General features: G+C 51.0%; 1 long non-coding RNA gene across 1 annotated transcript; it reads right to left on the reverse strand.

Annotated features, from left to right (window-relative positions):
• Nucleotides 1-736: 736 nt before the first annotated feature.
• LOC147826998 (uncharacterized) lies at nucleotides 737-10,013 on the reverse strand. The gene is made up of 2 exons (XR_015453179.1): nucleotides 7,793-10,013; nucleotides 737-6,856 (listed from the first exon to the last, which is right to left on the reverse strand). It is a non-coding gene; the product is annotated as an uncharacterized LOC147826998 (long non-coding RNA).
• Nucleotides 10,014-26,163: the final 16,150 nt, after the last annotated feature.

The following is a 26,163-nucleotide window of genomic DNA, read 5'->3' on the forward strand; positions in this document are numbered from 1 at the left end:
GCTTGTGATTGGCAGGAAACTCAGTTCATTCCCCAGGCAGTTTTTATGGTGTGTAATTAGAGAGACAAGATGGACAAAATAAGTCATTTAGAAACAGAATAGATGTAGGATTTTAGAAACTGAGGTTCTGGAAACAAGTCCTATCTGTGCTCAGAGCCCCCCAGGTGGGAGCCCTGGGAGGTTCCTGGTCCTCTCTGGTAGAGGGTAGGGGGTTGGGCTTGGGAGCACAGCCCAGGGGAGGAGGCAGAGTGGCCAACCCCAAGTGCTGGCCATGAGTCTGTCTCTCAACACAGCAGCTAACCGTGACCATAACCGGCTGCGGCCAGCATGGACCAGTGCTGGGCAGCTGAGGTTTGGGTTTGGGTGCTCCCCACCCCCTCTACTATTGTGCATGAGCCCAAGATGGTCCTGCCCTCAGCTGACCCATGACCCTCTCTCTGGCCCTCCTGGGCCGGCTTCTGCTTCTGGTTATTTCTAGGCCTGTCTCATGTCCCCTAAGGGGCACTGGTCCTCTCTGAGTCACCACTGTAGGCCAGTATCCCTGGAGTGACTGAGCCAATGTTTAGCAAACAGAAGCAAATTCTTAGAATGGATCTTTTCCAGCTCACTGGGGTTTGTTTTGTTTGCTTTGATTGGGAGTTTTCGGGTGGGGTGGGCAGAAGGCTATTGTCTTTGGTTCTCTACCCCCAACCATAATGCTCAGTGGGGGAGCTGGGTCTTGGGGCCTAAGGCCTCATTCTTTTTTTTTTTTTTTTTTTGGTATGGGGGATTGAACTCAGGTCCCTGCGTTTGTGCAGCAGGCGGTGAAACCACTGAGCTAAATCCCCGGCCCCTCAGGCCTCATTCTTGGTGTGGGAGAACTTCAAGAAGAGTTGTAAGCAAATACCTTCCTTATCTGCCCACGAACCCCTCCTTGTGGAGGCCCCAGAAGGCTCAGAGGGGTGGGGACTGAAAGGAGAGGGCAGTGGGGCAGAAGTGGGGCGCTGGAGTGGAGCTGGTTGATGTGAGAGCACCCCTTTGGGGCTGGGGGAGGGAGGGGAGATAACTGGAGCCAGTGATCTCTGTGATGGGGCTAAGTGGTCCAGTAGATACTGAAAAATATGGCAACCTTAGGGCGCCAGATGACAAAGCTAGGGGCCCCTCTCAACACCTCCATTCCTATCCCATCATTAACACAAAGGGCGACCAAGAAGGCTGGACCCTGTATAGTTGACTGATCTGCTGAGAGCAGAGGCCAGGATCCTTCCCACACCTGCCCCATCCAACACAGCCCTCTTCGCAACCCTGCCCAGGCACGCCAGGAAACCAAGAGCGTTCCACCCAGGATGAAGGCTTCCGTCTGATTTTGTGGTTCAGCTGAAGCCACGCTCTTGATTGTCCAAATAAACAGTTTTCAGCCTGGAGGCCAGGATGCGCCAAAACATGCCACTGCCATTTCTAGCACCAACGGGGTGCTGCAGAGACAACGTGATTTCCAAGTCAGAGCAAGCTCTAACCGGTGTCCAGTGAGCCATGGCATCCAGCAGGGAGGACTAGGGGTGGAGATTCACCAACTCAAAGGTGCAAGACGTGGACCCCCACCCCCTGAGGATGCCACTCAAGCTGCTTCCCTCTCAGCCTTGGTTTCTGCATCCGCACAGTGGGAGAGATGGGCTAGCACTGTGGTACTTTTCAAAGCGTGCCACCTTTAAGCAGCAACATCACTCAAGAACTTAGTAGAAATCCAAATTCTCAGGCCCCATCCCTGCTGAATCAGAGTCGCTCAGGCAGAGCCCAGAAATTGTTTTAACAAATAACTGACGCAAACTATAGCTAGGAGGTCTACACATTTCTGCCCAGCTCTCGCTACCCCCTACATCACCCCCACCGTGTGTATGTATGTGTATGTGTGTATTTGGGTGTGTGCGCATGCGTGTGTGTGTGTGTGTGTCTGTGTGTGTGTCTGTGTGTGTGTCTGTGATTAAACCCAGGACCTTCCCACTAAGCCACATCTCAGGCCCTTTTGAAATTATTTTTCATTTTGAGATGGTGTCTCCCTAAGTCACTAATTTGCCCAGGCTAGGTTTGAACTTTCGATCCTCCTGTCTCAGGTTCCCACCTTTCTGGGATTATAGTCATGTGCCACAGTGCCCAGCTTCTGTCCAGTTTAATAAGCCATGTTTCTTTTACCCATGAGAACTGTTTACTTCCCAGGTAGGCGGTGCTGCACCCCTGAAAGAAGGCCCACCGTCCTGTTAGAGAATGTTGCCCATTCGGCCAGTCCTGATTCCTGTGTGCGGTGATATAGCACTGCTGGAGCTCTGGGGTCGCCTAAACTGTGGCTGGGGCCTATTGTGCTCTGGGATCTGCTGTGGGCTTGGGGCTCTGGTTTCTGGGCATGATCTGGGATCCAAGCAGCTCCCAGTGTTTGTCACAGGACCATGGCGACAGAACCTCAACCCCAGGCAGACCACCAGGTCAGCCCCAATAGGACATTTTTGAGATGCCAAAGGGCTAAAAAAGAAGTCCATGCTGCCTCTGAGGATCATATGGAAAGACTGAATTATTTAAAATCCATTTCCTTGTAACCAGCTTTAGAGAAACAAACCTCCAAGGTGAAGGTACCCCCTAGGGACACATTTTCAAGGTCAGGGTTCCCTTGCAAGGAATTCTAATGCAGGCCAGGCTCCCCGGCTGCAAGCTTGGGATCTGTCTTCCATTACATCTTCAGACTCCCACTGTCCCAGCACAGGAGCCTGCCTCTCTGATCTTTAGGACCTCATTTTCTGGGAAACACTGGTGTGGAGCTGGCAGAGGCCAGCTCATAAGCTGAGACTGTAAGCGGGCCCGGGTCCCAGAGAGCTGGGGCATCAGCCTGTTCCAGAGCACAGAGAAACCTGGGGAGCTGGGCCTAGAGACCCAGTGGGGACAGAGGGACAGCAGGAGTCTGAAGCAGAAGCTGGACAGGCTAAGGACCATCATGGCCTCGTAGCCTCACTAGGCTGCTCCAGGCCCAGGCAGACCCAGCAAGGCTACTGCTGGTAGGGAGGGGGAGGAGCTGGCAAAGGTGGACCCTGAGCCCAGGACATACCACCCTTCTCCCTCGGCTTGGGGCCCCTCGGGCCACAGGCTCATCTTCACTGAAACAGGTTCCTTCCAAATCTCTGGGTTCTGTGATAGTGGTCACACAGAGAGTTCCTAGTGGAGAGAAGGGCAGAGGGAGAGCCAATGGACACATCTGTCACAAATCACCAGGAAGGGCTCAGGCTAAAGCTCATTTTGGACCCAGAGCCTTTTACTGTGTTTTGGGAAAGCTGACTAATCCTGTAGTCCTGCCCACCAGGCAGTATTTCTGCCTGGCTTCCAAGTGGGAGGGGGAGAGGCCCCCAGGGACAATTGTCCCAGTGAGGAATGTATTCTCTTAAATGGGACAAGCCACCCCAGTTCAGTTTACTTTGTGCCTCAGAAGTCCCCAGTATAGGAGTTGCAACAGGTGACAAGAAAGGGTCAGGGGTGCAGGTGGCCCTGCCTCCTCAGTGGCAGCAGGACCACAGGGCCTCTGCTCCCAGGCCTCACTGCTGAGATGCTGGGCTGGGGACCAGCCCCTCAGCCTCCCCAGGAAGCCGGCTACAAATGCAGCCTCCTGTGTTGGAGCTGGCATTGAAATGGGACCCCCAGGTGACCCAAAGGCCTGGCCCGGCCAACTTCTGTCCCTGGCTCTGCTCTGTCACTGGGGATCGAAGCAAGCATAGAGTATCCACCTGCAGTTTCAAGTCTTGGATTCAAACAGATGGGAGAGAGGTGCTGTGTGGCACCCCTGTTCGGGCCAGGGACCTCTCCACAAAGGGGTCTGGCACACATGCGTGCACACATAGCATGCACGCTTAGCCCTACCTACAGTGGCTTCAGCTCACCAAACCAGCCATACACCAACAGTGACAAATGAAGACCAGGGCCTCTTAAGTCACAAAGGAGCCAAGTTACAGGAAAGCTGTGTGTGGGCTGGACTTGTCCCTCTGATGCTGTTTTCCTTTGTCACCTCAGATGTGTTCACTTGGTGGGGTGGCATGGGAGGAGGAAGTCAACACAATTTTTTTTTTCAGTACTAGGAATTGAACCTCGAACCTTGTACTCAGCTACACCCCCAGCCCCTTTTAAAAAATTTTTGAGGGCCAGGGATGTAGCTCAGCAGCACAGTGCCTACCTGGCAAGTGCGAGGTCCTGAGTTCGATCCCAGGTACAAAAAAAAAAATTTTTTTTGAGACAAGGTCTTGCCAAGAGGCCCAGGTGGGACTCATTATGATTCTCCTGCCTCAGCCTCCCAGAGCACTAGGATCACAGGCATGCATCATCATGCCCTGCTGAAAAAAAAAATAAAGCTTTTAAAACCACACTTGAGAAGGAAGGAATCCTTTTCAGGTCATATAGACAAAAGAAAACATCCTGAGAATTAAACCTTAGCTCTGTTGTAGGGAAACTCCCAAGGATTCCTTGCTGGCTCCCAGTCCCAGTGAGCTGTGGCAAAAGAGAAGTGGCGTGTAGGGCATTTTTCTGGGCAGATGCTTCAGCCCAGCCTCTTCCTGTGAGTCTCCTGAGTAATGGGACATCTCTTGTCCATCTGCCTCAGCTCTCTCTCCCAGCCATAAGCAGAAAGTATCCAGCTGGCAACAAGCCCGTGCTGTCTCTTTAAGAGAGTGGCTGGAGAGTTTGTTTGCTGGGAGATTTATTTGAGCCTCAGTGGGAAGAAAGGAAGAAGATAAAAGCGGGTTAGGATACTATAAAGAAAAAAAAAAAAGCTAGAATGCAGAGAAAGCAAGATTAGCAAAACTAGTCCAGAGGGAGAATTTATTTTTGCAACAAGGATTCTAGTCCCTGGGGACTGTTTCCATGGAGCAAGTCTATCAACTGCACAGGTTGGGCACAAGGCCCTGAGTGAGCTCTCATGGGCAGAGGAGGCACAGGCCTCTTGGCATGCAGGAGACACACTGAGGAGGCAGGAGAACGGGTTGGGGTGGTCCATCACAGCTCAAAGGCAACCCCCAGGTACAGCTCCCAGCCTGGGAGTCCTGGGAGACAATCAGCATTCAGCATTCAGAGCTTCTAAAAGAATGTGGGGACCAGCAGGCAGATTCTGGTTAAGGCCAGGCCTACGTGAGGCCCCTGGGATGTGAGATGGGCCACATGGACCTTCACTCTGGGTGTGCTGGTGAATCTGTTTCTTGGGGAGGGGGGCCGTGGCCGGCGACCAGGCAGAGGAGTGACATAGTGGGAACTGTCCCTCTAGAGGCCACGACAAGAAAGGACAGGCCAGGACAGGGGGAGGTCAGCACTCAAGCTCATGGTGCCGGCTCAGCCCAGTCTCTGATGAGGCTGCTCAGGGTCAGCAGTAACCGCATCTATCACCAGAGAAGACACAAAATGCATACATATGCTCACACCCACATGTGCTCACACACCACACGTACACATACCTATGCATCCTTCCCAAGCGGCCTGCCCTGGGCCATAGCCCCACTGCAGACTCAGACCTGCCCCGCTGGCTCCTTGGGGCCGTGCCTCTGCAGGGAGGACAGCTGAGGGCTATGGGTCAGGCTGGGGACACTCTTCAGCCTGGCCTGGTGCACACTGAGGCACCCAGGCCTTCTCAGGGGACAGGTGATTCTCAGAATGTCCTTCCATATCGTGTTCTGAGGGCGACCCAATCCAGGCTGTTTTGAGCTCCAGCTGCCCAGCCCCAAGGCTGTGGGGATGGAGGACCAAGGTGTGCGGCTGAGATCTAGGAACCCCCAGGTCCTTGGCCTTGGCATTAACGTCTCTACCTCTTCCCACCTCCACTCTCCAGACCCTACCCCTTGGAGTCTTGGCCCTGGAGTAGGCCGCCTCCGTCTCTACTGCCACATGTCACCAGAGAGCTACTTATTTAGGGAAAAGTGGCACTCTTCATGATCAAACCCCATGCACCAGGAAACTGGCTAATTATAACTTGACTCAGAAACTCCAGGGAAACAGCAGCAGGCAGTCGGCCTGGTTTCTTCTGGGGGAGCCCAGGGCAGTTGGTGGGCCTCCTACTTAAGAGTGGCAACCATGCCTCCCACCCCGAGCAAGCAGCCCGTATGCCAATCAAGTGCTTTTATGTCTGGGAAACAGGCTTGTGCACAACAACAACATAAGGCATGGCTGCCGGGCTAAGGGACAGGGAGATGGACAGATGACTAGACAGTATCTGATGCTCTGGCCAGTGTTGTTTGAGCTCTCCACCCCAAGCAGGTCAGAGGGAAGGGGCCTAAAGACAGTGGAGCTGTCAGAGGGAGGCTGAGGCCCTTGTTCAGCTGGCCCCCAGGGGGAGGAGGAAGGGACAACAGAAAACAGTGATGGGTCAAATCAAAGTCACAAGGGTTCCAGAAATCTCTCAGCAGTGCTTGCAGGACCTGGGTTAGTGTCACTTTGCTCAAAACCTACCCCAGGGCTCCCAAGCTCCCTTATCCTGCCTGCTTTCAGGGTGCCCCATCAAGCCGTCAGGCCAACTCTTGCTAAATAAACCAGCCTTTGTGTGTGTGTGTGTGTCCCAAGGAGCAGAGCCATCTGGGGGAGGGGAGGAGGATCCGTTTGTCAAAATAGACCTCCTGAATGCTTTTAAGGGCCTGCAGTTGGATGAGTAAATATTTTCCCTTTCAGATGAAAGGTGCAATCATCACCGTTTTTTAATTACTTTAATTAGAAAAGATTGCCTTAATCTTTTACTTATCTGTACTATTGTGGGAACTGCCAGAAAATGAAGTGCAGGGAAAACAGGTGGAGTTTGACCTTTGCTCTAAGCATCTTGAATTTCTTCTAAGGCTGGTAATTAAGAAGAATCAGGGGAAGTTCCTTGTAGAATCTAGGAAACGCAAACACACACAGAATCATAGATACGAGGGCACGCTTGCCTATGCTTTCTCACACACACACGCACATGCACACATGCACACTCACACAAATGTGTTTGCAAGAATGGAAAGAAAAACGGACTCCGATATGGTGAACCATAAAGTTCTAACTCTGAGAGCAGCATTCCTGTGCCCAACCCTGAAAGGTGGTTTAATGAGTTTCCCAGGGTGACCTAAAATGATTAATTAAGCAGACAGCCCCTCATCCCCTCCCCAAACAACGGAAACCATAACCGTCTGTTTGGGGAGGGAGCAGCATAGCCCCGACTGCAGGGGCCGTTGAGGAGGTGGTGAAAGAGCAAGGAGCTCCAGATAAGGGATGATAGCAACGGCCTATAACGGCCACCAAGACTAGCTGTGCCCAAGCCCTGGCCCTGGCTGGCAAGGCTGGGCCTGGGGAAGAGCCCCCTGCCTTTCTCTTGGCTTCTGGCCTCCCTGTTTTCCAGCCCTGCCAGGCCCACAGGGACCCTTGGCAAGATGGCAGAGCAGTCAAGGCTGTCTCCAGCCTCCCTCATTCTCAGGGGCCCCACCAGGGCACATTTCTGCTGTGTACCATTGCCGGGCTCACCGGTGGATACTGGGCATGGATTCTGGAGTCTGCTTGGTTGTGCAGACCCATAAGCATGGAGCACAAACAGCAGGGAGAGAGAAAGGGTGTGGGGCCCACTGGGCCTTACAAGCTCACCCATATCAGGGGAGCTGCTCTGTCTTTCCAGTTACCAGGGCCCCAGCACCCAGCATTGATTATTCACTGTTAAGACAAACTTGTCAAGGGCTTCCAGGAGTGGGCGTGTAATAGATTAGTGGTGATAGAAAAAACAGACCCCCCCAGAGCCACCACGGACACACAAGAGTTGTTGCTCTGGAGGACTGTTTTCCTCATATACCTCAGTTTTCTGCATCGGTATCCCGGACCAGCTGCTCCCCATCATGCAATGGATGTTTCTCTTGGCAGGGGCCCCAAGGATTTGGCTGGGGTGCTGAGTGCTGGCTCCTGCTCCACACAGACAAAGGCTTAGCCTTCTTCCCAGACAGTCGTGCCCCCTGGAGATGGCCAAGAGCAGGAACACCCAGCTGGGGGGCTGCAGACTGTCCTGGGTCTTGTAAACAGGACTTGAAAGGGCACAGGGACTCAGAAGCAGGTCTGGGCCTTCCTTGGGGCCTGGTAAGGTGGAAGCAGGTGGAGGTAGGGAGTGAACAGAAGGAGGCACTGCCAGTGTTTTCATTTCTGAAGCCTCCAGGTGCTGGGCGGGATTTCCAGTCATGTCCACAGTGTGTGTCTATACATGTGCCTTGCTCTACAGGTGTCTTTCTGTGTGCAGATTCCAGCTGTGGGCCTGACCACACTCGTGGTATCCGTGCTCATATGTGGCCCTTCCAGAAAAACGACTCCAGCCTCCACTCAACAGTCGCTAAAATAAACCTGCTGGAAAAGCTTTCACAGCCATTTTTTCCTTGTGCCTGGCACAGGCACTAACACCAGCGGGTCTCCATGGTCAATTTAGGAAGCTTGGGAAAACATCGCTGGTAATTAAAAGTCTAGAAGGGCCTCAATTAGGGCAGTGTTCACCCTGCCAGGCCTGGTCCCAAATCCCACTCAGCAGCATTCCTGTCCTGGCTGGAAAAGGCCTTTGATTCACACCAAATGTTCAGTGGCCACACTGGACTGGGCCCTGGAGCTGCCTGCCCTGCCAGCTGCTTAGGGCATAAGCCAGCTTGACCCCCAAGCCCCATGACCTGAGGCTGCAGCTTTGTCAGGGCAGTCTTCCTAACTTCCTGCTGGCTCTACAGTCTAGAACTCCCCCTCTGGAAGAGGCAGACCTCCCTGTCTCCTAGGGAGTGGGGACTGAGCCCCCTCCAGCACCCCTCCCCGTGAAGGTAACAGTGCTCACCTGAAGTTAAAGGCTGAAGGTCAGGCCTGCCCGAGGGGGTGGCAGCTGCTGTCACTGGAGGGAGGGTGAGGTTAAGGTGTGGTAGCAGCACCTGGCATCCCTTCTCACACACAGAGCTACTTCCACCTGAGCAGACGGTTCCCCGGACCAATAACCACCTCAGTTCAATCCCTGGTACCAAAAAAAAGAAGGAAGATCGGGGCCTGCTGGGAGGGTCCAGAGTATCATTGTCTGTGGCCTGGGAGCTCCCTGTGGATTGAAGAGATGCAGCTCAGCTAACCAGACCAGGCTCAAGCGCCATGTTCACCACTCCATGACAGAAGCATAGGGCACAGGGCGTTCGTTGGGAGCAAAAATGCAAGCAGGCGCTCTGCTGGGTGGGCAGGCAAGAGGACTGCTGAGTCAGCTCGGAACACGAAGCTTTCCCTTCCCCAGAACACGCACACGCATGCCACCCATACTGCCTGACTCACACAGGCATGGCCAGATGTGTCTTCCCGTTCACAAGATCCTCACACACACTCAGAGTCCAACAATGTGTCCCCAGTGTCCTAGGTCACAGCCACCCACAACTCACGTTCCTCCACTGGCTCTTAGTGACACCCATTCACAGGTCAGGGACACAGCTACAGTCAGACACTCAGGCCCCTGCAGATCATGCTGCTTTCTGGGGTTCTCCATCCTCAGCCACCCTAACCCTTCTTGGAGTGGGCAAAGAAGCCAGGCCAGGGCAGGCCCTGAACCCCACAGGCTTGGGATGGGGAGCTGGGGACACCTGGGGAGGGCAGCCTAGGTGTCAGTCCCTGCAGGTCTCTGCTGGTATCCAAGGGAGGAACTGGCCCCAGCAGCAGGGGACTGGTAGGGGAAGGGTTACAGGCTAACTAGAAAAAACAATTACTAACGGGAAAGGCAGCACATTCCAGGCCTGCTTAGCTGGGCCGCCAGGGCCGTGGGTGGTTCTTGGATTATGCATTTCCTTGAAAACAAAAAGGAGAGTTCAGGGCAGTTCAGCTGGGCTCTGAATCTCACTCCAGGGTCTTTGTCTCCAGCCCCCTTGCACCCTGCGTGCCTGCACACACGCACATGAAGTCCCACTGGCCCGGCCAATCAGGCACTGGGAAAATGAGAACATTCATCCCTCAAAAAGCCTGACGGCAAAGAGGGCCAGGCTAGAAAGAAATGAAGTAAGATTAGGGAATGGGAAGGAAGGCTGGGCCAGAAGCCCTCCCTTCTGCGGGGGAGGCTGTGGACACGTCCGTCCATCCTCTCTGTGGGGCGGTGTGGAGCCCCTGCTGTTTCCCCGCCCTGTGCCCCCTTGAGGGTTCACTGTCTGGAAGACCTGGTCTCCCCTCTTTCTCCTGGGTGGGGTCTTCTACCCATCTATAGTCTCAGGTCCCAATATTTTTGTCCTTCTGGAAAGATCTGGTCTCCTGATACACTGATAATCACATTTATATTAAAGTGTGGGTTGCTGATGAGACTTCAAGGGAGATCCTGCCAGGGTGACTTGTTCTTTAACCAGAATGGAGATTGCAGTGTTTCACCGTGAAGAACAGGAGGAGGCAGCTATCTTGCCTCAAACACCAGAAGAGGATCCAACGGCCTCTGAGGCTGACCAGATGTATCCTTCTCCTTAGCATGGGCTGGATTGACCCCCCACCAAAGCCCTACGAGTAGGCACAGGGAGCATTATGGTCTCCATCATGACTGGGAAGACTGAGGTGAGAAGGATCAAGCTATCACAAGGCAGCCTCCTCCTTAGAACTCTCTTCCCCTGCTCAGCTCTCTGAGCAGCTGCCTTACTCCTGCCTTTTAGGACTCAGCTAAAACACTCCCTGTCTGAAGCAGGCAGTCCCTCGTCGCCTCCCTGTTCATTCCCCTCTGAGGAGATGTTGATTTGGTATGTACCTATGTGTCGCCTATTCCCCACCAGACTATAAACTCCTACAGAAAAAGGTTGACTCTGTTTTGTCTACCACGTATCCCAGCACCTGGGACAGTGCTGAGCACCCAGTAGGTGCTCAGTAAACTCTCTAGGGATGACTTAAAAACTGAATCCTCACAGCACTGAGGTAGGTGGAACCAGGTCCAGAATTTAGCCTGGATGTGCAGGCCCTCACTCAGACCTGTGGTTGTTCTCCTCTGTGAAGCTCCCTCCGTGACAGAGGCCCCACCATTCCAGTCCTGGGCTACACCAGAGAAAGCCCAAACTTTAAAAAGAAACAAAACCAAAACCAGAACGTATTCCACATTTGGACTGTATTTTGATTCTATGAGAACCTGGTCGACACGGTGCACCAGGGGATTGTACCAGGTGGGACCTCAAAGGAGGGCCAAGGGGGTCCTGGAGCACACAAGAAGTTATGGGGTCTGGATCAGAAGATTCGGGCAGAGAAGGGGCTGGAGGAGAGAAGCACCAGGTTACAGAGGGCAAGGTTTGCTTGTCCAAGAAGCCAGGGCTGCACTGGGTAGGTAGTGGAATGCCTGCTGGGCTTTGAAGAGGAAACTTGGCATTTTAGAAAGCTCATGCCATGAAAAATGTGCAGAAAGGAAAGGAGATAAGAGTCAAGTTAGGAGGCTGCGGCCACCGCCCGAGACTGACGACTTAGACTTAGGCTGCAGGGACGCAGACAAGGAAACAGATGTGGAAGACATTTGGGACGGAGGGGAGAGGCCCCTGAAGAACTGACATAAGAGGATGAGGACAAGGCCGCTGGCCTGAGCTCCAGTGTCTTGTTTCTCCCCACTCTGCAATCTCTGCAGACTAGAACTTATGTGGCAGGGAGAAGCATCTATTCAGAAGTAGGCTCCCTGGGCTGGGGATTTAGCTCAGTGTTGCCGCCACCTGCCTTGAAAGCACAAGGTCCTGAGTTCAATTCCAGGTACAAAAAAAAAAAAAAAAAAGAAGAAGTAGGGTCCCTGAACCGAGCCTTACTTCCCACTCCCTTTCCTGTCTTTGGTGTTGAAGAGAGAACTGTACTTCCCATCTTAGCTTCCTCTCAATTGCATAGGCCGCACACCAACTTGTCCAGCCAAGGTGGCTGCGGTCCTCAGGAATCTGCCACCTACTAAATTCTCAGCCCCTTTCCTGAGGCACTCAATAGGGGACCCCTACACTACCATTTCCAAATCCCTGTCCCACCCAGACGCCAATGTGTTCCCCACTTTTACCTTCTCTTCCCACTCCATCCCAGGCCTGGGGTCTGTCCCAGAACTCCCTGAAGAAGGTCCAGGGGAGAGGGCTGTGAAGAATCTAAGACCAGCTGACCTGGCTGGCTTATCTCCCTTGGTTTCCTATCACTGGCCACAGTGCCAGTGGCCAGCTGCTAGTGGTCATCTGTCCCAGAGGCCTGTGCCCAGCCAACCTCAGGGGTCAGCAGATGGCTCATCCCCCTTGGAGCCCAGGCCACCCCTCCCATTTCTGTTTCTTGAGTTCTTTCCCTTTTCCTCCCTCCTCATACTGCACAGCCATTACATAGAGGCCAGGAGCAACCCAAGCCGAGACTCCAGCCAACCAGCCTGTTTACCAAGGTGGAAATCATTGGTGTAATGAACATGCTGCTGCTGGGGGTGGATGGAGAGGTGAAAGGGCCCCACAACACAGAGCCATGAGCCACCTAAGAGGCCAGGAGCTGAACCCCTGAGGATGCTGGGAGAAAGGCCAGTGCTCCCCAAGCCATCTGTGGGGCTTGGAGTAGAGAACCAGCCCCTGTCCTGAGGTGTCACAGGCCCAGGGCCCTGTTGGTTCTTCGGTGCAGAAGTGGAGACTCAGTGGGTATGAGGAGAGGAGGCAGATTTCAGACCACACAGGTCTAGCCACAGAGCTGGGCACTCACGGGACACCCCTAGGGCCTGCTGAGTCATAATCTTCCCTACACACAGCTCACTCAGGTTCAGCCTTGGCAAGTAGGATGGGGGACCATAGAGGGTCTGAATCAGAGAGGCTAGAGGGGCTGGAAGAGAGAACAAGATGGCACCCCTCCAGTTTCCCCTGGAGCCACCAGGCCTCGCGTTGTGGCTTGTGTTCTCCTTAAAGGCTCTGGCAGCAGAGTTCCTCTCTGAGGGGGAAGAGGACACAGGAGGTCCCTCACAGCTACAGTGAGCATCACAGCACTGACACTTCCACCTCTGTGTCCCCACCAGACTGACAGGCCCCACCCTAGGCAGGACTTAGTGATGGGGCAAGAATGGGTAGAGTAAATGGAGTTTGGCTCAGACTGAGAGGAAGGGAACCGATGCGCATGACAGCTTTCCTGCTGCAGTGCCTTGGTCCTCCTGCTCTGGGCCTCTGCAGAATGAGGGTTAGGGAAGAGATCTGTGGTTTTCAAGCTCTGCTCTCCAAGCCCACTGGAGCTCTGGGGAGATCAGAGTATCTCATCTCCAGTGTCCCCCATTCTGACTGCCTCCCTGAGATCACCTTAGCAGAGCGAGCCCACAGTGAGAGACGTTTGGTCACTCTGGGTGGGTGAGGACTGTGAGCCTTCCTGGGATGGGCGGCAGCATACCTCCACTATAGGAGGGCTGGGGAGAGAGGGTAGGCCCAGGAAGGGTGACCCTTGGCCTGAAGGACAAGGCTGGCCACGGGAAGTGCACTCCACTCAGGAGAGGGCAAGCAGACCCAGAGGGGGATGAGCATCCATGTCCACACATGCATGTCTATGTGCACACACACACACACACACACGTGTGTGCATACACAGCTGCCCCTCACAGCTCTGTCTATGGAAAGGCTCTGGTTAGAGGCCCTGCTATGCATCACCCCTGGGCCCGGCCCTGCTCCCACTGACCTCCTCTGGGGTCTCTTTAAGGTGACCTAGCAGAGCTCTATCAGGAGGTGAAGACATCTATCTATCTGTTTTTCAAATATCTGATGCTTACTAAAGACCAATCCCCCCTTTTAAAGTGTGTATAATTTGAGGGTAATTTGATCCATATGGTTCTGATTCCCCTGCACTTAAATCATCAAAATATTGATTTTTAAGAGCCATTTGATGTCTAAGGAACCTTTTTAATAAGATTTTAAAGCTCTTTAAACCCAGAGCCTGGAGCTGGTGCCAGGGCCCTGCTGTCCGATGGCCAGAGCACCCACCCCTCCTTCCAGGGCCCACCTCTGCCAGGCCTCCCTGCCTCCCTCAGGGGTGCCCAGGGTCCCAGTGACAGTGACACCTCCTGCTGTCTCAACCGTGGGGCCCAGCCTCCCGTTCTCCTCGTGGGGCTCTCTGATGCTTCACTGATGCACTCCTGAAACACAAACCAAGAAGGGGAAGCACAGTTTTTACTTTTAAAAGGTGCATAATATTTTATTATATCCAGGCCAGTCACTTTGGGAGGCTAAGGCAGGAGGACTGCAAATTCAAGCCCAGCCTGAACAATTTAGCAACTTAGTGAGATCCTATCTCAAAATAAAAAATAAAAAAGGGCTGAGGATGTATTTTGGTGCAAAGATTTAATTCCAAATACTGAAAAAAATGTTATGATTTATTTAACCCACCCCTACTGAAGGACATAAGGTCATCTCCCATTGCACACCTTGATGCCTGTTTCTGATGATTTCCTTTGGATACATTTCTAGAAGTAAAAAGACTGAGTCAAAGAGTATGTACACCTTTAGGTCTCTTTATGTGGTGGCTGAAACATGTTTCTGAAAGATAGGACCAACGAACATTCCCCCAAATCTCCCCACACTGTTAGTGGGAGCTGCATTATTCTTACCCAGACAGGGCTCCCTCTATGGGCACATAGATGCTCTCTAGCACCACAGCCAGGGAGACTCTGGAAGCATAGTTCCTGCATGTGAATCCCAGGTCTGCTATTCACCAATTGGGAAAGTTTCTTGTTCAGTCTGTGCCTCTGTTCTCCCGTCTATCATTTGTCAATAATAATAGCACCTTCCACATAAATTTATTGTGTGGATTTAATGAGATCAGCTACATGGACTGCTTGGAGTAGTGCCTGATGCTCAGCTTGTGTCCCATGCCCTCCCTACACATGCCATCACTGACCTTCCGTCCAGTGCTTGTTTTTCCTGCTAAGATGTCAGCTCCAAGAGGGAAGAGCTGGGATTTATCTATTTCCCAAAGCCTACTACAATGTTGCAGCTGCTGCAGACATCTAATCGATCTGTGTTGAAGTGAACAGAATGGAATGGAATGGATTGCTTTGTATATTGGCTGGGGCTGACTCTAGGTCCCTAATTTCCAAAAATCTATTCACCCACAAAGGGTAGAGATTTGCCCCTTGAGGATAATCAAAACAATTGGCTGAGGCTCAAAAGGCAAGTCCTCAGGATGAGCTCTGAAACTTAGAGATGGCAGCACTGCCAGTGGCAGCCTGGTGGCCAGTCTGGGTGAACGAACTTGTTCTGGTGAGAAAGTCCTGCTGTGACCAACCAGTCATGCATGTGGTGATTCCCGCAGGCCAAAGCTCACTCCACTATTCATCTTTGATTTGCTCTTTTCTTATTTTTTCAACCAAGGGAGACTGTCCCTCCTTCCTTCACTCAGTGTGGACACAGGGGTTGGAGGCAGAGAGATGCTCCTCTCTCTCTTGGAGAGCAACAGTTCTGCAGGGGACAACATCCTGCCTGCCACCCCCACTGCTCTGGACACAGCACCAACCCAGAGCAGGCTGGACCTGGGCTTTGTCATTCACAGCCTTTGGGTCCTCCAGAAGCTCCCAACCTCGAGGACCCCCAGAAGAAGGCAGGGCCTGGCCTAGAGAGGGTCTGTATCCCAGGAGACCAAGCAGAGTGGGGTCCTCAGTTCTTTCCTCCAGCCTCCACTATCTCAGTCTCACACTTACAGGGAAACCCAGTTTTGCCCCCAAAGTCCCTTTTCAATTCAAATCAATTGAATTTTATCCCCAAATACCAGCATTTTGCAAGCCCAGGCCTATTGAGCATGACAGTCGGGCACCTAAATAGATTGTCACTGAGATTCAGGGTAAGGAAGCCCTCTGACAGTCACCGAAGAATCCCCACCAGGCACACACCCACTCCTCACCAGTGACACTATCTCTCTTTATAGCTTATTATAGAAGGAACTGTATATAGCTCTCTATTATAACCTAGTTCTTCCTGGTGTTTGTGTGTGTGTTCACATATGTGCACATATACATGTATGTGTGTGTCATTAGAATCTGTTTAGAATTTAAGTTCCTGGAGTGCAAAGTTTGTAGAGTAAGTGTCCCTGGAGTCTCCCACAGACCTCACACAGAACAAGGTACAAAGCTGCCATTCAACAAACACGAGAATGAATGGGTGAACACAAACCTTAAACTCTCCAGCCCCACCAGGCCATGCCCTGGGAAGAAGGTTAGACTGGAAATCAGGAGTTGGGACTTGAAATGCCTTAGGTTTCATGTGACGCCTTGCCCCTCTCTGCTTCTCAGTGTGCCTCGCTGGACAGTGAAGGAGTAGAATTGGATAATGCTAAGGTTCTTTCTGACACTGAGCCATGCTGGTGCCCCTTCCCAGACAAAGCCTGTTCCCTACACCAGCCTGGCTCCAGCCCTACAGACACAGAGCTCATGAGATGCACAAAGGCACCAGTCTAGCTGGGGTAGGGTGAGGAGTGTCTTCCACTCGCTGCCTCATGAGGCTCAGGGTTGTTTTGTCAAAATTCTTCAGGAAAGAGAAGAACAGTGGCTTTGCTAAAACTCAGTGGGCAGGTCTCTCTGAGGATGGGGATTAATGTTCTCTCTAGGTTTCCCCTCCAGTCGGGCTACTGTCTGGGAACTGGCTGCAGATTCTCCAGGGCTGATCCTCTCTCCTGTTTCCATTACCTTTGCATCACCCTCGTGCCATTGTTCACATTCCCTTTGGAGTGAGTGCCTTGGCCAAGCAGAATAGATCCCCAAAGAACAAAGCAAACTTGCATGTGTGTGTGCATGAATTTGCTGGCTGATTCTAAATGAATTTCCTTTCTTCAACAATTACAGTGTGGGAAAGAAGAGACCCTCCTGCCTCCCGGTCCTTCTGCCAGACCTTTTACTCTAGACCTAAAAGACTATCCCTACTGGCAAACTGGGGACAGCCTCAAAGGGCTCAGCTCTCCTTCCTCCCAGCCCTGGAGATCTGCAAGCCCTCATGGAACGGATGGTGACGGGTTTGTGGATTGGACCTCAGAGGATTATCTAGATTTAGAAGGGTCAGTTCGGGGTCAGCAAGTCTGAAAAGACCAAGCCTAATTCCTCACCAGAGGTGGGCAGAGGGATCTCTGTCTCTGTGTGACCCCTTCTCCCTTGGAACTGTTTATGTGCCCAAAGAAAGAAGTCTGATACCTTTCAATGGGGCCTGGCTCTGCACCCCCAGAAACCAACCTGTCCTGTGCTCCAAGGTGCCATTTTTTGAACATCACACTAACAGGAACATAAGCTTTGTGTATAGAATAAAGGATGTTTTTGAGCAATTTATGTAACATTTGTAATCAAAGTTGTAAAAATCCTAACATAATAAAAAAAGGGGGATACTGTTTCAATATTCAGACCAAACAATCTTTGATTTAAAAAAATAAATTATTGGAGAGCCAGGGATTTAGCTCAGTGGCACTACGCCTGCCTCACAAGTGCAAGGTCCTGAATTCAATCCCCGGTACCCCCCCAAAAATAAAAATTATTGAAGTTCACACCAAGTAGAAGTTTGGGGCTGTTTGGGAATTAATTAAAGGATGTTGATAATAAGACTATGAATTCCTGGTGGTATTTGGCTATGTCTGCTTCTAACAGGGCAGAGATGATATGCTAGATTCTTGGGTAGGTCTGACCCCCAAATCCTAAGTGTAGTGCTCATAAACTCCCAAAAGAATTTATTGTATTTTTGCTAAAACCAAGGGCAGGACTTTGGATCAGGGAAATTCAATTACTGTGGTTCTGAAAATTTACTAACTCATCTCGGGAATTCCATTTGTTCTTTGTACATTGCCTGAGCCCTGTGGACAGAGGACATTTTGAGTGAGCATCAATGTCTTGCATTAGTGACCATCTCAGCAAAATAAGGACACCTAGAACAGTAGGTTGGGACTTCTCTAGAAACACATAGTTAAACAGCTTTTTTTTTTTTTTTTAAGGCCTTTGACAAAAAGACTCTTCAACAAATCTGAAAATAAACATGCGGGCAAAAACAAAGATAAGATAGGACAGGAGGTTTTCAAATAGGCCCGGAGGTCTTGACTCACATCCACATCCCACACTTTACTCTTTTGGCAAAATGATGCTGTTGGCAGGTGAGATATGTACCAGAGCAGAGTAAGCTCACAGCCAATACTGACTCGTGTCTGCCTTTCGTAAACACAGTTTGTTGGACCACAGCCATGCCCGTGTGCCTCTGTATTGCCTACTGCATTTTGCACCACAGCGGCAACAGAGCTCGACAGTTAGCAACAGAAACTGTGTGGTCTGCGATACCTAAAATATTGCTACCCGGCCGTTCCAGACAAAGTTTGTGGATCCCTGTCTATAGTACCTCCATGATGGAAATTTTTGGTTATGCTAAAACGTGCCCCCAAGCACCACAGTGATTCCAGACTCTTCTTGAAGTGTGATATTTTGCAAATCACACCCAAGAAGTTAGGTTAAAGTGAGAATCCTGTAGAAAAGATATTCAGCTTGGCTGAGGGGTGGACTTTTGGACAGGTGTTCATGATAGTCAGCCAAACGTGTTGCTTCTGCCTCTTCTGCTTCAGACTTCCACCCACAGGCTGGCTATCTCTCACTGAAGACCTCAGCAAAATGGGCATTTGAACTTTTGTCTCCAAAATCAACTCTCAGGGACACAAAGTCAAGATGGAAGAAAAGTCAAACTTGCAATATTTGCAGATGGTGATTCAACAAGTTCATGTTCTGAGGGCCAACAGCCTAGCAAGACTTTACTTTTGTCTGTCCTTAGGACTGACTTTTAATTTTGTGACTCTTCCTCTTCCCCCATGGACAAATACAATTCATGACGAAACAGAAGACAAAGGTAAGGTTAGATGAATCATATGTAAGCTGTGGAAAGCTCTCAGCACAATTAGAGAGCTGCTATAATAGATTTAAAACACTAAACTCATAATTCTTCTTTTTTTTTTTCTTCTAACAATGCTGGGGATCGAACCAGGGCCTCATGCATACCACATAAGCACCCTACAATGGAGCTCCACCCTAGCCCCACAATTCATGTATAGCATCTTGTTAGGAGAAATGAGTGTTTTCTATTTCATTCTACATGTGGATTCAGAAGTTCTTAGGGCGGAATAGCAGAAAAGGAGAGAAAGTAGTGGTAATTTCTGAAGGCAAAGATGGGTGTGTGAGCGGCAAAGTTCTTAGCATAAAAGGGAAGTCTTACGCAAGTCACAGGACATCCTGCTGTTGTGACTGCATAACTGATGGGCCTTGTTCTGGTTCTCACCCGCTCCCCCATCATTCCACATGGTGGTAACGGCTGTCACTTACTGGGCCTAGCACAGCAGATGACTGATCTCTGTGCGACTCCGTGCCAGACACTGTTCACACCTGATGCCATATAAATCTCACAGTGACTCTGTTCAGTTGGCATTATTCTTTCCATCTGACAAAGGTGGAAGTTGAGTTACTTCCCCAAAAGGTGGCGTCTAGTAAGTATCAGAAGCCAGGCAGCTGTTCCTGTGCACTGTGCACCCGCATCCCCCGCCACCCTGCAGCTGTGGCTGCCACCACTGCAGCCCCAGCAGCTAGCCCTTCCCTTCTGCATGGCTTCCAAGCAGCAGAGCTGTGTTTCCCAAACATTCCCACATCTGGAAGCCATACACCTTCGCACAGAGCCTCTGCCCATTTCTCTCCTTCAGGCTAAGATGGGAGTTAAAAGATAAAGCCATGTCAGTGACCAATAATTATATTAAAAGGTGCTCGGTTTTATTAGGCAATCAGGAAATGCAAATGAAAACCAAGCCTTAATGAGATATCATTACGCATTCACTAAACATAATAGCTAAATTGAAAGCACTGATAATACCAGGAATTGGCAGGAATATGGAGCAACTAGAGTACTTCTATAGTGGAGGAAGTATAAATTAGTGTAACTGCCTTGGAAACGGCTATCTACTAAAACTAAATATAGACCTTCCCTGTTCTCCAGATGTTCCATTACCAACATATATATCCAAATGAATTTCATACATGCTCAAAATTCTTACAGTAGCACTGATTGTCCTAGCTAAAAACTGGAAAAATTTCAAAATGCCCACCAACATAAAATGGATAAATGGCACTATATTTGTAAAACAGAGTACCATACAGTAATGGGAATGGATAAACCACAGCTCACACAATCACATGGATAGATCTCACCCACATAATTTTTAAAAATAATTTACACATAGGAGTTCATATTGTACAGTTCCATATATAAAAAGAACCAAAACAGCCAAACTGCTTTTACGCAGGATAATGGCTATCTTTGGCAGGAGGGATAAAAGGACTGGAAGGGGTAAAGAAAGGGGACTGCCAGGGCTCTGTGGATACCCTTTCTTGAGCTGCAGACATAAATGCATTTTCCTTATGACAATTAATTGAGCCGTGCTCTTCTAATCTGTACACTACGCTGAATGCATGTTATACTTAGAAGCTTTAATATAAAGGCATATGCCCCCTTCTTTCCATTCACCTCAACTCTATGCAATAACGTCCATTTTCATGGGGAAAGAGTTATAAACCCAGAGGGCCTGTATCTGCGATGCCATAATCATCAGTCCCTGGGATGGAGGTTCCCAGGTCTGAATTAGCTTCTCCAGCCACACACATACTCTGTACCTCACACCTTTGTGTTGTACCAAGGAGACAACAGAATGGAAGTCACTGGGCTTTAGTCAGGCAGCCCTCAGCTCTGCTACTTGCTGACTGTGAGGCATTAGGTGAGTCCCTTAAACTCTCCAAGCCCCTATCCCTTCTCTTCAAACAAAATGACAGCAGATGCTGTTTGCTCCTCACCCAAATACAATTGCTTCCCACCACGCTGAGCACTGTGTAGTGGAAAGCAAAGTGGCAAAGCATAGTGGCGCCCCAACACTCCTGTTGCTAGAACATCGTGTGTGACCCCAAGATGCAAGAGCGAAAGCATGGGAATCCACTGGTGTTCTTGGTCACATTGTTGTGCCAAACCTGATACTCCAATCCCTGGACAGCTGCAGGATGAGATACCTTGGGTGGCCTCTTGTAGGCTTGAGGGATTTGGCTCTTCAATGCCCTCCCACTAGGATTGAAGGAGGGGAAAGCCTGTTTCAGGGTACAGGGCGAGGCCTTGGAGTTAGGCACATTAGTCCAACTGTACACTGTTTAGGAATGCCTTCTTCTATCTTTTTTTTGTTTTTTTGGTACTGGGGATCAAACTCAGGACCTTGAGCTTGTGAGGCAGGCGCAGTGCCACTGAGCTGAATTCCCAGCACTTCTATCTTTTTAAACAAGTATTTTTTAAGTGTTTACAAGTCCTATGTACCTCACTGTGTGCTGGGGACATAGTGGTTGACAGGATGCCCATCTTGGAAGACCATCTAATGCTAACCACTTAATGCTCACAGAGGTTCAATATTAATGTTGAATTTCTTCCAGGACTTGGATGTGAAGTCTGGAAGGGTTGCAGCCACTTGTGATCAGAAGAACAAACACTTTAGGTCCAGGAGGACAGAACAGGAGATAGCAGGAATCTTGATCCTTAATGACTCCCTTGAACAGCTGCACCTAACAGGACTGCTCATCTCTGGACTTCTTATCAGGTGAGAAAAATTACCCCTTCCTTGTTTCTGGTTTATTTTAAGTAGTCAGATGTAATTCCTAACTGATAGGTTCACATGGCATCCAGAAATGTTTGTTTCTTCTTTCCATGTTCCCAAAGACTGGTGCAGTTATAAGAACAAAAACAATCAGGCAGACACAAATAAACAATCAATCACCCAGAATCAGATAAGAACCAAAATTAGCATAATAGTTTAAACTACTTTAAATAGTAAAGAAATTTATGTGAAGTAGCAGGAAGTCTAGAGACAGGGCCAGTCCAAGGATAGTGTGGTTAGCTGGTGTCCAGCATCTTCAGACACTTTGCAACTCCCCTGGGATGGCTTCATCCTCATTCTGGCCTCCTTCAGGGCCAAAATGACTAGCAGGGTACCATAAGAGCAGCCAAGGAAGAAGAAAACCCGACTCTCCTGTGTTTTGTTCCTATGAGGAACATGAAGCCCTTCCCACAATCCCCCATCTGACCTTCACTGGCCAGAAGTGCATCTTCCTAAGCCAGTCACTGAAAAAGAAAGAGGGATCACCGAGTGGGCTGAATGTATACTGGAGAGACAGACAGGACCGGGACAGAGAGGGAGGCCCCCTTTCTAAGGAAATAGTACACTCGCACCCCATGCTAGAGAGCAGGCAAAAGCAGCGCCTGTGGATGGAAGTTAAAGAGGGGAAGGTGGCTGGAGGCCACTCCAAAATTGCTCAGAGCCTCAGTTATAGAAGCTTGATCTCTAAGGCAGCTTCCTGATCTAATTCCCCCATGGGTCTCTGTTCCTAAGATGAATGGCTCTGGCTGAAGGAAGTCAGTGTGAAAGGGAAAACTGACCATGTCTGTGGAAGTTATTCTGCAGATGGGGCTTACTAACCAAAAGGAAGCATTGTGGATCTTTCTGTACTCCACATTCATAGTAGTAACACATATTGAACATCTCCTGTTTGTAAGGTTCTTGGACACATTGTCTTCATTCTTGTATGAAGAAGATCTATAAATCGTGCAAGGTCCAGTTGCTGTTTTAGAAATGGGGAAATCATAGCACAAAACAAGGAGACATTTGCTCCAGAAAGCCAGGGCCTGAGAGAGCCCAGCCTGGACCACTGACTGCTGATTTGGCCAAGGACAAGTAACACACTTGGGAAACTATTAGTATCTTCCTCCCAAGAAAAAGTGATGTGTGGTATGAGGGCAAGGTCCTGATCTAATTGGAGCTTATTGAGGAATGGCTCTCTGGCCTGGTGACTTAGGACTCTCAGTTTTTCCGGGCCTCAGCTCCTCATCTATACAGTGAGGATTCTCAGAGTGCACCCCTTCTGGGAGCACTGGGGGAGCCCCTGAAGGCCCTCTGGGTGGTTTCATCTTGGGTGAGGCTGCAGACAGCTTTAGGAGGGCCGCTCTGTTCCTTCATCTCCAGATTGTACCTGAAGGAAGACTGACTTGAACTGGCCACCCCTCCACCCCCCACTTCCCCACCTTGGCCTCCCCTCCCCAGGCTGCTGAGGCCCAGGCCAGGTGCCACCCAGCTCCCTTCCTCCCTCCCTCCAGGCAGGCGGCTGCTAATGGTTCTCCTACAAGCTGCTTCATTAAAGATTTGTTCTGTGGAGTTGCAATCAAAGTAAACAGACAGGCCTGAAAGCCAGGGAACTAAAAACCAATTAAGAGGGAATGGGGATGGAAGGGGTGGGGGCAGGAGGAGAAGGGAGGCTGGGGCTTTCCAAAGACTGTTCTCATGGCAGCCAGCTTCCAAAATAGTCTGGGAATTAAAAATAATGAAAACCACCACAGAGAGGAAAGGGGTCCTGGCAGGAGAGGCATGACCACAGGACTGGCCAAATCGTCCAGCTCATAGCTCCCAGAGGGCACCTGGTGACCTGGTGGCCTGCCCCCCATTCCCCTTCCCTTCCAAGGTGGTCAAAGGTGCGTTCACCTGTGGGACCGTCTGCCCCAGCTCCAAGGTGAAGGAGCCACCTGCAACCCTGGCCCACAGGTGGGCAGGAGAGACCAGGGAACAGGAAGAGTTAAGGCAGCCAGGGGAGGGAGGAGGGACCTGACAGGGATGTTCTGGACACCAGGAGACCATAACTGCCCCTCTCCAGTTGCCCAAGGGTTCTTGGAGGAAGTGATGTTCAAGCTGAGAGAGAAGACTGAGTTGGGGCTGGCCAGGGATGATCCAAAGGTGAGCTGGAAGTGGTCTCTTCCAGAAAGAGACCAGGTATGGAAAAGGGCTCAGGAGGGGGGCAAGGGAGAAATCACCATAGCTCACAGCAACTGAGCTGAGCACACTCTGCACCATGTCTCTTACACCCTAACACCTGAGGGACAAGAACCCCAGCAAGCTGAGACTGAAAGATGTAAAGGCAGGGGAGCCAGGACCCCAGCTGCAGCTTGTGGGCCCAGCACCCGCCATCTTTTCCCTCTGCTTGGAACCAGACTTTCTGGGGTGCCCCTGGCTTCCCTCACCCTGGTGCCAGGGGAGGCCAGTGTGGCAGAGTTTCCAGCACTGATTCCTGGTGCTGCCTCCAAAGAGGCCCTGCTGCCCACCAGGAGGCACCACGGGTTAACCATCTCCAGACCCCCTTGTGGTCTGGTTTCTGTTTCACTGGGGAGGTAACAGGAAAGCTGAGATCTTATTAAGTTGACTTGCAGATGCCAAACAGGAATAGCAGCCAAAATGAGGTTAACCCTTTCCCACCCCTCCTACACCCATCTTCCCAGGCCACAGAAATAAGAGAACCCCTGATCCCCTAAGCTGGGGGAACAGCCACACGGTCCCAGGAAGTGTGGCCTCCTAGGTGGGCGGGTGGGTCAGGACCCCATCCTGCGCCAATGCACAGAGCTGGCCAGGAGATGCCCGGGTCTGAGGCCCTTGCCAAGGGGCTGGGCTCCTAAGTGGGAAGTTGGATGCACAAACCAGAGCCAGCTCCACCACATGGGAATGAGGCAATGTGAAGCCGTGACATTTGGCCTCTGCGAGATGGCTCTCAGGGCCCCTCCTTCCAAGAACGTCCAGCCTGTGCTGAGTGGGAGCCCACTGGAAATGGGAGGGCCCTGAGAAGCCAAAAGCACAGCCATCATCCCCAAATTAGCAGCCCCTGGAGGCTCTGAGCAGAGCAAAGGAGATATGGGCCAAGGAGAGACCACTGGCCTGGGAGTCCAGGAGCAAGTAGGGAACTCTTGCTGTCCTCATTGTGGAGCAGAATTAGCTGAGATTTTGTACACAGATTTCCCTGGGTGTCAGTCCTGGCTCCATCATCTGGGAGCTGTGTAACCTTGGGCAAATTGATCCTCTCTGAGCCTTGGTCTCCTCAGCAGCAAATGGATATAACAGCACCCACCCCACAGAGTCCATAGTGGGTACCCAGAGCAAGCTGGGCACCTAGTAGGAGCTCACTGGCACTCCTTCCTCCTCCAGCCTGTTTCTCCTGCTGTCAAATGCACCGATGCCACTTTGGTTAATCTGTAGCAAAGAGTTACAGATGCACAAGAGGAGTCTCCATGGGAAGACACTAGAAGTTATTTCCTCTCCAGCCCCTTTGCCCTCCCACTCCCCTCACCCTGCCCAGCCTCCACCTGGGGGGTGCCACAGAGATCAAAGGACACTTATTAAGCACTTCAATCACAATGAGAATAAGAAATTAGGGTTATTATGCCACTCCCTGTACCCTTCCCCTTAAACAGGCAGGAGACAGGGCTCAGGCACAGGTCTCTCCCCTGTTGTCACATGTTTTGTGAGTGTCTGGCCTTGGAATCCCAAGGCTGTCTTACCCTGTCCTACATCACCAGTGGAATGGCTCCCAGCACCTGTCCAGGGCCAGAGTGAGAAACCTCTGAGGCTCCAAAGTGGTCAAAATGCCAGGGCCATTCTGGGGTGTTCCCTCCTGGGGGTGCTGAAAGATGGTCCCACACAAGTGACATGCCAAACTACCACCAGCTTCCTCACTGGTCAAGAGTCACCTGGATGAATGGACAAGATGTGAGCAAAAGCCACCTGGCCAGGAGGAGGTGGCCCTCAGCCCCGAGTCAACTTAGCTGGGTGGACTGTCCTGACATCTCTGGCTCCCACTTACCTCATCCATAGATTGGAGGCTGGAAGAGCACTTGTTCTATCTCACAGGTTGTGGGGAGATTCAAATGATGACAGATGACATGTATTGGAAACGGTAACCCTTGGTATCATTAGTAATTAGCATGCTCGTCATTTGTTTGGGTCTCTAAACTGCAGATCTTAAAAGCTGCTTCCAGCTCATCACTCTGCAAGTGAGCAGTTGACATTAGTCCTGCCTATTCAGGCACACTGAATGTGAGCTCATGCCTACACAGTTGGAACAGCATGAACCCTGAGTGAGCCACGGTGATGCCAGGCTGAGCACCTGCAGCTAATCTCTGGCACCGACTATGTCGCCCTGAGACCAACCAAGCAAAGGGGAGCACATGTGTCAGGCAAGTTTCTTTCTTTGGAGCCTCACATGTGAACAAATCATGAGCTGACTCAGGGATAGAGCACTGGTCTAGCTTCCATGATACCCTGGGTTCTAGCCCCAGCATCCTCTTCCCCAAAAACCTCAGTAATAAACGAGTACTGCATCAGATCAACAGCCACCCTGACACATTTTAGGGGAGCACTTGCTCCGTGCCAGGC

This window comes from Heterocephalus glaber, unplaced genomic scaffold (genome assembly GCF_053883595.1).
Source record: "Heterocephalus glaber isolate CG9 unplaced genomic scaffold, H.glaber_assembly_v1.0 deba00001457, whole genome shotgun sequence".
Taxonomy (NCBI): Eukaryota; Metazoa; Chordata; class Mammalia; order Rodentia; family Bathyergidae; genus Heterocephalus; species Heterocephalus glaber.